The following is a 14,139-nucleotide window of genomic DNA, read 5'->3' as shown; positions in this document are numbered from 1 at the left end:
AACCTTTTCATGGAATCACTGAATTATCCGTTTAAAATGGAAACAATAGGTAGGGGCTTTGTTGCTCTAACCCACCACTCAGTCATTCAGGTCCCATTTGAACACCTCCAGGAAACTAGCACCTATGCCTCCTGAGGCCGTCTTTCCATTTTTAAGAAATATTTTTCATGTAAGTCATGTAGGACCTCCTAAATCTTCCCTTCTTCAGGCCAAATCTTCCTAACTCCTTTAACTTTTAATTCATTTGAATTCATTTTGCTTTTATTTCTTCATCCTTTGAAAAATATTTTTACTTCCTAGGTTTAGACAGTGCCTTCCCAGGGAGCAAAAGGCTGTGTGGAAAACATCTGAATAACACACAAGCTTTATGAGCCAACAAGAAATTTAAATGTCAGAATGACAAAAATGCAGGAGGGAGAGTGAATATATCTGGAATGGGGCCTGGTACAGAAGGGCTGAGCCCACAGGCTCTGCAGTGGAAACTGTACCTAGAGGACCAAAATACGTTTGTTTATGTTCCATAAATTCATGAAGGCCGTTGACTGCACTGCTCAGGAGAGGGTCAGAAATTTCCACTCCCTCTCCCCGCAGGACAATCCTGTGGTTCATAGTTCCAGGCTAAATCGCCTCTTCCCGGCCCTGTGGTCTCTGGATGATGTAAAATAACGGAGCTGGACAGCACTTGAGACATCAGCTGACCCTGAAAACGTTCCAGGGTGCAGGCTCTGCAGCCTTCTTGGTAACCCGCTCTCTTTATCACCCTCTGCTCTTTCCCCATGGTCTCTGCCTCCCCACCCCTGGCTGAGGCCAGGACCTCAAGGTGTCCCAACCCCCGGGGTCAGGAGTAGGGTCATTAAGAAAGCCCGATGCATGTCAGCCAGGGGCATCACTTCCGCTGCCTTCGCACGGGTTTCGTTTGAGCGCCGCCTACGTAGTAAGTGGATAATCACAAGCTGTACTCTCAGTTAGGACAGTCACATCTTCAGAAGGACCAAAATTGGAATAGATAACTTCTAAAAGTCCCTTCAGATCCAATGTTTTATGATTCTCTAATTCTGTGAACCAACATAGGCTAAAAGAGTTCATCCTAGGTTGTTTCTTGTAAACATTAACCTCAACTACTGTGAAGTACTTGGACCAGCAGGAAATTTTCTTATTCTTTGGGTGAAGTTCAGTCCTGATGGCCAAAGCCTCCAGAGGAGCATGAGAAGTCTGAAGAAAGAATCCAGAGAAAGAGCAAGTGTGACCGAGGAGGAACCTTTAGACTCCTGCACATCGAGGCCCCAAACCATGCAGAGACCTATCCACCGAGGGCTCAGACACCACAACGAAGGGACAGCCTTGAAAGTGAAAAACAAAGATAAGATAAATGAAGAGAACAGAAGACGTATTCTGCATCTTAGGTTGAGGGTCGTAAGGAAGAAAGAATTGTCTGAGAGGCCTAGGCTGAAAACAGACAGATTCATATGAAATTCATTTTCTTTACTAGGAAAAACTAAGCATGTTTTCGTTGTACATGCCTAACTTTAAAAAAAAAGTTCTTTTCTTTGTAGTGTTTGAAGGTTTTTTTTTTTTTATTGATAAAAGTAGTAATGGCTCATTGTAGACAATTTTCATAATATCAAAAAATGTAAAGAACACCTAGAGAGAGTCGCTCTTATTGGGCGTGTTTCTTTAGTCCCTTAGCCCCCGGTGCATTCTTAAACACGGTTGAAATATGGCCCAGGCCATTTTGTGTACTGATTTTTCACTTAGCATTATTACTATGTTCCAATGTCATGTAAAACTCTCAAGTTACACCATTTTAGTGACTACATAATATTTCGTCTTTAGAAGTCACCCGTGTTTCCGCAGCCATTCTCCTGTCTGGGGACAGTTAGGTGGTTTCCTCTTTTTCATGATCATTATAAATGACCCTGTTAATAAACATCTTTGTACATGAGTATTTATTCACATTTTAAATTATTTGTTTTCTTGAACTTTTGAGACTGATGTCATAAAGTACACCATTCCCTACCTGAGTCCTCCTCATTCAAGGTAGAGGACTGGGATGGCCCTGCCTCTGGCCCAGCCTGGCAAGTGTACAAGCACTGTTCCTTGTATGAAAATAAACACCGTTGCTTGGAACTGTGTAAATCATTTCTGACTGTACTTTTGGGAGATGACATTACTGGACTGATTTTCGAGTTTGGTATTGGAATTGCAAACAAGGTGACACTTTTATTATCTCATGCTCTCATCTACTGTAACTGACCTCCTGGAAGCTTTGGTACATGAGATGTCTGCAAGTTCAGATTTAAAGCACCTGCAGTCTGTGGCCCTCCACAGAAGTGATTTTCAGCTGAAATGCTTAGATTTGCCCTAACCTTGAATGCTCTTGAAGGGTACCTCTTTTTGGGTCCTGCGGAAGTGATGGAGACTTACCTCCACGGGAAGGCCGGCTGTTCTTTTCTCTGTGGAGGCACTAAGTGCCCATCCTGAAGGGCGGTCAGCAGGCTCTCCCAGCAGCAGGCCTTCCTCTCTCGTCTCTGGCCTCGGAACAGCTGCGTCTGAGTCCCTTTCTGTGGGCTTTCCCTGTGCAGTGCAGCCTCCTTCTCTGATCTGGTGTGCTCTTTGCTTCTCCACACCATTGTTTGGAGCAAGGGTCACAGCCTGCCCCTGACCCCTGGCTCCGTTGGTTGCACTGGCCGGTTTTACTGTGTCTGAGTGGAATGTTCCTTCTTTCCTCAGGTAAGGGAGTGGCTCTTTCTTTCTGTTTTTAACTATTTAACTTTTATACTTTATCCTAAGGGACTTGGGGGTTGGGGGGACAGTGTGGCAGTACAGGAAGGGAAAATATCCAAGATGACCCTGTTGTTTTCCTTCTTTTTTTCCTCAGCTCTGTTGAGATATAATTGACAAATAAAATGGTAAGACCCGCGTCGCAGCCAGAAGACGCAGGGCCACGGGCCCCAGTTAGGCAGGCCCCTCCGTGCAGCGCTCACTTCGGCGCCGGCCTCATCGCCCACCGCGCCGGGGGGCTGCCGTTCCAACCGGCAGGCGGCCCCCTGGGGGCGGGGCTCGCGGACGTCAGTGCACTCGCCGTGCGTCCGCATGCAGCCCCGCCTCCCATGGGGACCCGGCCTGAGGAGCAGGGCAGCTGGAAAGGTAGGAGTGTGGAGAATTTGGGGTTTCCAAAAAGCGTTTGCTGACTGATCCAAGCAAAAGTGAGACATGGTTGTATCAACGCATTTTTTTTTTAATATGTAATTGCGGGGGAGCGGGCGGCGGCGGCGGGCGCTGCGCCGGGAGGGGGCTGCGGCCCGGCGGCGGCGCCCGGCCGCGCGCCCCCGGCCCGCCGTATTCCCGGGGAAAGTTTGTGGGGAGTTGCTGTGGGGATGAAGCGCCTGCCTCTCCAGGAAGAGCCGCCGCCGCCACTGCCGCCGGCGCAGCGGAGCCGGGGCTGGTGGCGCTGTGGTGCCGCCGGCTCGGAGGAGGGTCAGAGCGGCCACCGGCGGCGGCGGCGGCGGCGGCGGCGGCGGCGGCGGCGGCGCGGCCCGGCTCCGGCCAGGCGGGCGGGTGGCCGGGCGGGTGTCCGCGCTCCCCGGCTGGCCCGGGCCCCGGCCGCGGCCCCCGGCTGGCTGCGGGCGGGGACCGCGCCGCCGCTCCCCCGCCAGGCGTGGGGCGCCCAGCGCGGACCCCGGGGTTTGTTTACGTCCGGGCGGGTGCCCGGGGGCCACCCGCAGACCTCGCAGCCGCCCCGCTCTTTTGTGTGCCTGCAGGAGCGGCGCGGAACCGGCCCCTCCGCGGCCGGGGACCCAGGTAGGGGCGCTTGGGGAAACTTGCTGGGGGCGGCGGCCGCCGCGCACGCGGAGCGCCGGTGTCGGGTGTCCCGGGGGCGCGGGTACGGGCGCCGTAGGAGAACTGCAACTTTCCGCGAACGCAGGCCCGGCTCTGCGCCCGGGCGCGCGTTCTGTCCGGGCCGGGGGCGCTTGCTCCCCGGAGCCTGTCCGGACGGCCCTCTCCCCGCGCCCAGGGGCTCCCGCGGACCCCAGTAAACACCCCCCCCCTCCCTGCTTCTCTCTGATCCTCTCCTCCGAGGCCCTGTCCTCCCAGCAGGGTCCGCGGGGGGCAATGGACCGCGCGGCGGGTCCGCTTCGAAATGCCTACTCCGATCGGGTACTCGAAAGCAAAGCCCCGGGGGCCTCGCTGGACTGTGGTGTGCTGGGCCGTGGTCCACGCGCCGAGCCCCGGGCGCCGAGGGGGCATCGTGCTGGGGCTCCACATCCGGCGCCCGAGCCGCAGCCGTGCCCAGGGGGCGCGTTCCTGCCTGCCAACCCCCACCCAGGGGAGCGGCGCGCCCTCGGGGTCCGCCCGGGAGCTGCCAGCTCCGCGCTCGCGGCGCCTGGATGGCCCCGGGACTCTGCCAGGCGGATGTTGTGCGTAGCCGGAGCCAAGTTGAAGTCTCATCAGCGCTTTCTAGAAACTTTTGCCATCCTGATGGTTTTAAAGTGGCACTTCAGCGTTGTGATTTTTCTCTGATCACCGAACTAAAACCCCCAACAAATGGAAGATGTTAGCATTCTTCATTCCAGAGAAGACCAGAGTTTGATAATCTCGAGAAGCTCATCAGGAGACCACCTGGGACCAGATTAAAGGAACCAAGAGAAGCTCATTAGGAGAAGACCCCCCTGAGGCCAGATTAAAGGAGTGCGGGCCCTGCACACACTGTAATCTTTATCAGCAACCCGCCCTTGAACCATTGCTATAAAACTCCTCACCAAATCCTCCCGGTTTAGGGACACACAGTTTTGAGGGGCACGAGCCCGCTGTGTGCCCCTTTGCCTGGCAGAGCAATAAAGCTATTCTTTTCTACTTCACCCAGAAAAAAAAAATAAATAAATAATAATATTTAATTGCAGTGGTTGATTTTTTTATTAATTAATTTTTTAAAATTTAGTGTTATATATTTATAAATTTATATTTATATATATTTATATATATAAATATATGTTATATATTTATAGTTAATTAATTTTATATAATTTAATTTTAATTAATTAATTAATTTTTGGCTGTGTTGGGTCTTCGTCTCTGTGTGAGGACTTTCTCTTGTTGTGGCAAGTGGGGGCCACTCTTCATCGCGCTGCGCGGGTCTCTCACCGTCCCGGCCTCTCTTGTTGCGGAGCACAGGCTCCAGACTCAACGCATTTTAAAAGTAGTAAAACTCCCGATAAGTGTCTGTGCTCGCCCCGCCCAGGAGAGAGCGTGCCCTCCGTGAGGGACACGTGAAAGGCTGAGTGAACGTCTGCCTGTGGTCTGTTACCTGGTGCACGGGTGTGTGAATTTCTGCAGAGAGCTCTCAATTTCTGTAGTTTCTGCTGACTTGACAGGGTGGTTGGCAAATGGTGACGTGTTCCATGCATTCAGGACATGATCGTGGTTACTAATAATCACTTTGTTCTCTCTGTGCATGTCTGTGTCCTAATATTTTCTTTTTATAAGGACCCCAGTCATATTGGACCTAGAGCCCGCTCATTTGACCTCAGTTACCTATTTAAGGGCCTTATCTCCAAATACAGTCATATTACGAGGTATTGGGGGTTAAGACTTCCACATATTAACTTGAGCAGGACACAATTCAGCTGATAATAGAAGGTAAGAGTAATTTAAGCAAGTAAGTAACTATTTTTTAAAGTGAGTAGCTTAAAGATATGAATTGACTCAAGAAGAACAAGAAGAAATTACATAACACTGTACGTTATACAAAGGTATTAAATTAATCATCGTAACATCCTGTGAGATCCGCATGAAATCAGACTAAACAAGATTAAGCAACTTATCCAGAGTTGTATAGTTAGTACTTTCCAGAATTTAAACCAGGTATTTTCCCAGTTCCATTCTACATTATATTTTCATTTCATTATTTGAAATGAATTTTGAGTCTTCATTTTGCTTAGTTTCTGAAGTTCTATGGGGATAGAATGGAGTTGGATATTTTCAGTGACATTCACACATGGGGAAGGAAATTGAGTCCAGAAGCTTCTGCAATGTTTCCATGGAGAACACTAACAACAGAACCAGAAACACCGTTATCCTTTTGGTTCAGTCATCTTTCGTAACACACTACAAGAATTAAATTTTTTTTTTTTTTCAAAATACCTGTTCATATTTTTTTCCTATTATTTTTTTTACTGATTAATCTGTTTCTTTTTCACTCATAACAGTTTTTTTTTAAATGTATTGTAATTATATTCCAGGTATTCAGGAAAACTGGAGCATATTTTTTTTTTCACACACACACTGTATTTTATTTTTACAAGAGATAAGTAGACTCACACCAAGCATTGTACATGGATGACCACAACAAAAGCAACAATGATTGCAATTACCAAACATGAAACACACTCATACTATGTCATAATATTGACATTCAGTCCAGTAATCCTCCACTGTAACAGCTCCTTTACTTTGCAGTGAAAATTGATTTGTATATTCTTTGCCTCTGAATCCTTGTTGGATTTTTTTTTTTTTAATTCAGACAGAAAGTCACAAAAATTATACTCATCCTCATCAGTTCACTCAGTCCCATGTAATTAAATTTTTATTTTTTTCATCTTGATCTTTTGTTAGCACTTTTATGAGTTCATCAGTTTTTCATTAGAGTTCTGAAAATGCTTATTCATTCAGTTCAGCAGTACAGTCAGTTACCAGAAACCTGTACTTGTCAGAGTCTTTTCCATGAATTTCTTAAAGATGAAACCCTTTTATAGGAACATATTTGTAAAAGCGTCAGAGTACACACAGAACTGTCTGTAAATGACAAAAGACTTAAAAATGACCACAGTTAAAAATTTGATGAAAGTTCATAATAATGCAGTTGACAAGAAAATTAGTTATTTCTGAGATATACATTTTAAGGTAATAACTAGGATTATGACTTATTACATTATACCAGAACATATAAGATTTTTAGAAATTTCATGTAATGTCTGAAACATTTATATTAACATATTTCCATACAAATAACCCAATGAAAGTTTAGTATTAGTTGTTTTGTTTGTTTGTTTTTTTATACTGCAGGTTCTTATTAGGCATCAATTTTATACACATCAGTGTATACATGTCAATCCCAATCGCCCAATTCAGCACAACACCATCCCCACCCCACCGCAGTTTTCCCCCCTTGGTGTCCATATGTCCGTTCTCTACATCTGTGTCTCAACCTCTGCCCTGCAAACTGGCTCATCTGTACCATTTTTCTAGGTTCCACATACATGCATTAATATACGATATTTGTTTTCCTCTTTCTGACTTACTTCACTCTGTATGACAGTCTCTAGAGCCATCCACGTCTCAACAAATGACTCAATTTCGTTCCTTTTTATGGCTGAGTAATATTCCATTGTATATATGTACCACATCTTCTTTATCCATTCGTCTGTTGATGGGCATTTAGGTTGCTTCCATGACCTGGCTATTGTAAATAGTGCTGCAATGAACATTCGGGTGCACGTGTCTTTTTGAATTACGGTTTTCTCTGGGTATATGCCCAGTAGTGGGATTGCTGGGTCATATGGTAATTCTACTGTTAGTTTTTTAAGGAACCTCCATATTGTTCTCCATAGTGGCTGTATCAATTTACATTCCCACCAACAGTGCAAGAGGGTTCCCTTTTCTCCACACCCTCTCCAGCATTTGTTGTTTGTAGATTTTCTGATGATGCCCATTCTAACAGGAGTGAGGTGATACCTCATTGTAGTTTTGATTTGCATTTCTCTAATAATTAGTGATGTTGAGCATCTTTTCATGTGCTTCGTGGCCGTCTGTATGTCTTCTTTGGAGAAATGTCTATTTAGGTCTTCTGCCCATTTTTGGATTGGGGTGTTTGTTTCTTTGATATTGAGCTGAATGAGCTGTTTATATATTTTGGAGATTAATCCTTTGTCCGTTGATTCATTTGCAAATATTTTCTCCCATTCTGAGGGTTGTCTTTTCGTCTTGTTTATGGTTTCCTTTGCTGTGCAAAAGCTTTGAAGTTTCATTAGGTCCCACTTGTTTATTTTTGTTTTTATTTCCATTACTCTAGGAGGTGGATCGAAAAAGATCTTGCTGTGATTTATGTCAAAGAGTGTTCTTCCTATGTTTTCCTCTAAGAGTTTTATAGTGTCCAGTCTTATATTTAGGTCTCTAATCCATTTTGAGTTTATTTTTGTGTATGGTGTTAGGGAGTATTCTAATTTCATTCTTTTACATGTGGCTGTCCAGTTTTCCCAGCACCACTTATTGAAGAGACTGTCTTTTCTCCATTGTATATCTTTGCCTCCTTTGTCATAGATTAGTTGACCATAGGTGCGTGGGTTAATCTCTGGGCTTTCTATCTTGTTCCATTGATCTATGTTTCTGTTTTTGTGCCAGTACCATATTGTCTTGATTACTGTAGCTTTGTAGTATAGTCTGAAGTCAGGGAGTCTGATTCCTCCAGCTCCATTTTTTTGCCTCAAGACTGCTTTGGCTATTCGGGGTCTTTTGTGTCTCCATACAAATTTTAAGATGATTTGTTCTAGCTCCGTAAAAAATGCCATTGGTAATTTGATAGGGATTGCATTGAATCTGTAGATTGCTTTGGGTAGTATACTCATTTTCACAATGTTGATTCTTCCAATCCAAGAACATGGTATATCTCTCCATCTGTTGGTATCATCTTTAATTTCTTTCATCAGTGTCTTATAGTTTTCTGCATACAGGTCTTTTGTCTCCCTAGGTAGGTTTATTCCTAGGTATTTTATTCTTTTTGTTGCAATGGTAAATGGGAGTGTTTCCATAATTTCTCTTTCAGATTTTTCATCATTAGTGTATAGGAATGCAAGAGATTTCTGTGCATTAATTTTGTAACCTGCAACTTTACCATATTCATTAATTAGCTCTAGCAGTTTTCTGGTGGCAGTTTTAGGATTCTCTATGTATAGTATCATGTCATCCGCAAACAGTGACAGTTTTACTTCTTCTTTTCCAATTTGTATTCCTTTTATTTCTTTTTCTTCTCTGATTGCCGTGGCTAGGACTTCCAGAACTATGTTGAATAATAGTGGTGAGAGTGGACATCCTTGTCTCGTTCCTGATCTTAGAGGAAATGCTTTCAGTTTTTCACCATTGAGAATGATGTTTGCTGTGGGTTTGTCATATATGGCCTTTATTATGTTGAGGTAGGTTCCCTCTATGCCCACTTTCTGGAGAGTTTTTATCATAAATGGGTGTTGAATTTTGTCAAAAGCTTTTTCTGCATCTATTGAGATGATCATATGGTTTTTATTCTTCAATTTGTTAATATGGTGTATCACATTGATTGATTTGCGTATATTGAAGAATCCTTGCATCCCTGGGATAAATCCCACTTGATCGTGGTGTATGATCCTTTTAATGTGTTGTTGGATTCTGTTTGCTAGTATTTTGTTGAGGATTTTTGCATCTATATTCATCAGTGATATTGGTCTGTAATTTTCTTTTTTTGTAGTGTCTTTGTCTGGTTTTGGTATCAGGGTGATTGTGGCCTCATAGAATGAGTTTGGGAGAGTTCCTTCCTCTGCAATTTTTTGGAAGAGTTTGAGAAGGATGGGTGTTAGCTCTTCTCTAAATGTTTGATAGAATTCACCTGTGAAGCCATCTGGTCCTGGACTTTTGTTTGTTGGAAGATTTTTAATCACAGTTTCAATTTCATTACTTGTGATTGGTCTGTTGATATTTTCTGTTTCTTCCTGATTCAGTCTTGGAAGGTTATACCTTTCTAAGAATTTGTCCATTTCTTCCAGGTTGTCCATTTTATTGGCATAAAGTTGCTTGTAGTAGTCTCTAAGGATGTTTTGTATTTCTGCGGTGTCTGTTGTAACTTCTCCTTTTTCATTTCTGATTTTATTGATTTGAGTCCTCTCCCTCTTTTTCTTGATGAGTCTGGCTAATGGCTTATCAATTTTGTTTATCTTCTCAAAGAACCAACTTTTAGTTTTATTGATCTTTGCTATTGTTTTCTTTGTTTCTATTTCATTTATTTCTGCTCTGATCTTTATGATTTCTTTCCTTCTGCTAACTTTGGGTTTTGTTTGTTCTTCTTTCTCTAGTTTCTTTAGGTGTAAAGTTAGATTGTTTACTTGAGATTTTTCTTGTTTCTTTAGGTAGGCTTGTATAGCTATAAACTTCCCTCTTAGAACCGCTTTTGCTGCATCCCATAGGTTTTGGGTCGTCGTGTTTTCATTGTCATTTGTCTCTAGGTATTTTTTTATTTCCTGTTTGATTCCTTCAGTGATCTCTTGGTTATTTAGTAACGTATTGTTTAGCCTCCATGTGTTTGTCTTTTTTACGTTTTTTTCCCTGTAATTCATTTCTAATCTCATAGCGTTGTGGTCAGAAAAGATGCTTGATATGATTTCAATTTTCTTAAATTTACTGAGGCTTGATTTGTGACCCAAGATGTGATCTATCCTGGAGAATGTTCCGTGTGCACTTGAGAAGAACGTGTAATCTGCCGTTCTTGGATGGAATGTCCTATATATATCAATTAAATCTATCTGGTCTATTGTGTCATTTAAAGCTTCTGTTTCCTTATTTATTTTCATTTTGGATGATCTGTCCATTGGTGTAAGTGAGGTGTTAAAGTCCCCCACTATTATTGTGTTACTGTCGATTTCCTCTTTTATAGCTGTTAGCAGTTGCCTTATGTATTGAGGTGCTCCTATGTTGGGTGCATATATATTTATAATTGTTATATCTTCTTCTTGGATTGATCCCTGGATCATTATGTAGTGTCCTTCCTTGTCTCTTGTAACATTCTTTATTTTAAAGTCTATTTTATCTGATATGAGTATAGCTACTCCAGCTTTCTTTTGATTTCCATTTGCATGGAATATCTTTTTCCATCCCCTCACTTTCAGTCTGTATGTGTCCCTAGGTCTGAAGTGGGTCTCTTGTAGACAGCATATATATGGGTCTTGTTTTTGTATCCATTCAGCCAGTCTATGTCTTTTGGTTGGGGCATTTAATCCATTCACGTTTAAGGTAATTATCGATATGTATGTTCCTATGACCATTTTCTTAATTGTTTTGGGTTTGTTTTTGTAGGTCCTTTTCTTCTCTTGTGTTTCCCACTTAGAGAAGTTCCTTTAGCATTTGTTGTAGAGCTGGTTTGGTGGTGCTGAATTCTCTTAGCTTTTGCTTGTCTGTAAAGCTTTTGATTTCTCCATCAAATCTAAATGAGATCCTTGCTGGATAGAGTAATCTTGGTTGTAGGTTCTTCCCTTTCATCACTTTAAGTATTTCATGCCACTCCCTTCTGGCTTGCAGAGTTTCTGCTGAGAAATCAGCTGTTAACCTTATGGGGGTTCCCTTGTATGTTATTTGTCGTTTTTCCCTTGCTGCTTTCAATAATTTTTCTTTGTCTTTAATTTTTGCCACTTTGATTACTATGTGTCTCGGCGTGTTTCTCCTTGGGTTTATTCTGTATGGGACTCTCTGCGCTTCCTGGACTTGGGTGGCTATTTCCTTTCCCATGTTAGGGAAGTTTTCGATTATAATCTCTTCAAATATTTTCTCTGGTCCTTTCTCTCTCTCTTCTCCTTCTGGGACCCCTATAATGCGAATGTTGTTGCGTTTAATGTTGTCCCAGAGGTCTCTTAGGCTGTCTTCATTTCTTTTTATTCTTTTTTCTTTAGTCTGTTCCGCAGCAGTGAATTCCACCATTCTGTCTTCCAGGTCACTTATCCGTTCTTCTGCCTCAGTTATTCTGCTATTGATTCCTTCTAGTGTAGTTTTCATTTCAGTTATTGTATTGGTCATCTCTGTTTGTTTGTTCTTTAATTCTTCTAGGTCTTTGTTAATCATTTCTTGCATCTTCTCAATCTTTGCCTCCATTCTTATTCCGAGGTCCTGGATCATCTTCACTATCATTATTCTGAATTCTTTTTCTGGAAGGTTGCCTATCTCCACTTCATTTAGTTGTTTTTCTGGGGTTTTTTCTTGTTCCTTCATCTGGTACATAGCCCTCTGCCTTTTCATCTTCTCTGTCTTTCTGTAACTGTGGTTTTTGGTCCACAGGCTGCAGGATTGTAGTTTTTCTTGCTTCTGCTGTCTGCCCTCTGGTGGTTGAGGCTATCTAAGAGGCTTGATGGGAGGCTCTGGTGGTGGGTAGAGCTGACTGTTGCTGTGGCGGTCAGAGCTCAGTAAAACCTTAATCCACTTGACTGTTGATGGGTGGGGCTGGGTTCCCTCCCTGTTGCTGTGGCGATCAGAGCCCAGTAAAACCTTAATCCACTTGACTGTTGATGGGTGGGGCTGGGTTCCCTCCCTGTTGGTTGTTTTGCCTGAGGCAACCCAACACTGGAGCCTACCCGTGCTTTTTGGTGGGGTTAATGGCAGACTCTGGGAGGGCTCACGCCAAGGAGAACTTCCCAGGACCTCTGCTGCCAGTGTCCTTATCCCCACGGTGAAACAGAGCCACCACTCGCCTCTGCAGGAGACCCCCCAACACCAGCAGGTACGTCTGGTTCAGTCTCCCCCAGGGTCACTGCTCCTTCCCCTGGGTCCCGATGCACACATTACTTTGTGTGTGCCCTCCAAGAGTGGGGTCTCTGTTTCCCCCAGTCCTGTCACAGTCCTGCAATCAATTCCCACTAGACTTCAAAGTCTGATTCTCTAGGAATTCCTCCTCCCTTTGCCGGACCCCCAGGTTGGGAAGCCTGAGGTGGGGCTCAGAACCTTCACTCCAGTGGGTGGACTTCTGTGGTATAAGTGTTCGCCAGTCTGTGAGTCACCCACCCAGCAGTTATGGGATTTGATTTTACTCTGATTGCGCCCCTCCTACCGTCTCACTGTGGCTTCTCCTCTGTCCTTGGACGTGGGGTGTCCTCCTTGGTGAAGTCCAGGGTCTTCCTGTCAATGATTGTCTAGCAGCCAGTTGTGATTCTGGTGCTCTCGCAAGAGGGAGTGAGAGCACGTCCTTCTACTCCGCCATCTTGGTTAATCTCCTCCCAGCTTTCTTTTGATTTCCATTTGCATGGAATATCTTTTTCCATCCCCTCACTTTCAGTCTGTCTGTGTCCCTAGGTCTAAAGTGGGTCTCTTGTAGACAGCATATATATGGGTCTTGTTTTTGTATCCATTCAGCCAGTCTATGTCTTTTGGTTGGGGCAATTAATCCATTCACGTTTAAGGTAATTATCGATATGTATGTTCCTATGACCATTTTCTTAATTGTTTTGGGTTTGTTTTTGTAGGTCGTTTTCTTCTCTTGTGTTTCCCACTTAGAGAAGTTCCTTTAGCATTTGTTGTAGAGCTGGTTTGGTGGTGGTGAATTCTCTTAGCTTTTACTTGTCTGTAAAGCTTTTGATTTCTCCATCAAATCTAAATGAGATCCTTGCCGGGTAGAGTAATCTTGGTTGTAGGTTCTTCCCTTTCATCACTTTAAGTATATCATGCCACTCCCTTCTGGCTTGCAGAGTTTCTGCTGAGAAATCAGCTGTTAACCTTATGGGAGTTCCCTTGTATGTTATTTGTCGTTTTTCCCTTGCTGCTTTCAATAATTTTTCTTTGTCTTTAATTTTTGCCACTTTGATTACTATGTGTCTCGGCGTGTTTCTCCTTGGGTTTATCCTGTATGGGACTCTCTGCGCTTCCTGGACTTGGGTGGCTATTTCCTTTCCCATGTTAGGGAAGTTTTCGACTATAATCTCTTCAAATATTTTCTCTGGTCCTTTCTCTCTCTCTTCTCCTTCTGGGACCCCTATAATGCGAATGTTGTTGCGTTTAATGTTGTCCCAGAGGTCTCTTAGGCTGTCTTCATTTCTTGTCATTCTGTTTTCTTTAGTCTGTTCTGCAGCAGTGAATTCCACCATTCTGTCTTCCAGGTCACTTATCCGTTCTTCTGCCTCAGTTATTCTGCTATTGATTCCTTCTAGTGTAGTTTTCATTTCAGTTATTGTATTGGTCATCTCTGTTTGTTTGTTCTTTAATTCTTCTAGGTCTTTGTTAATCATTTCTTGCATCTTCTCAATCTTCGCCTCCATTCTTATTCCGAGGTCCTGGATCATCTTCACTATCATTATTCTGAATTCTTTTTCTGGAAGGTTGCCTATCTCCACTTCATTTAGTTGTTTTTCTGGGGTTTTTTCTTGT

Source organism: Balaenoptera acutorostrata, chromosome 21 (genome assembly GCF_949987535.1).
Source record: "Balaenoptera acutorostrata chromosome 21, mBalAcu1.1, whole genome shotgun sequence".
In the NCBI taxonomy this organism is placed as follows: domain Eukaryota; kingdom Metazoa; phylum Chordata; class Mammalia; order Artiodactyla; family Balaenopteridae; genus Balaenoptera; species Balaenoptera acutorostrata.
This window is presented reverse-complemented; position numbering follows the sequence as displayed.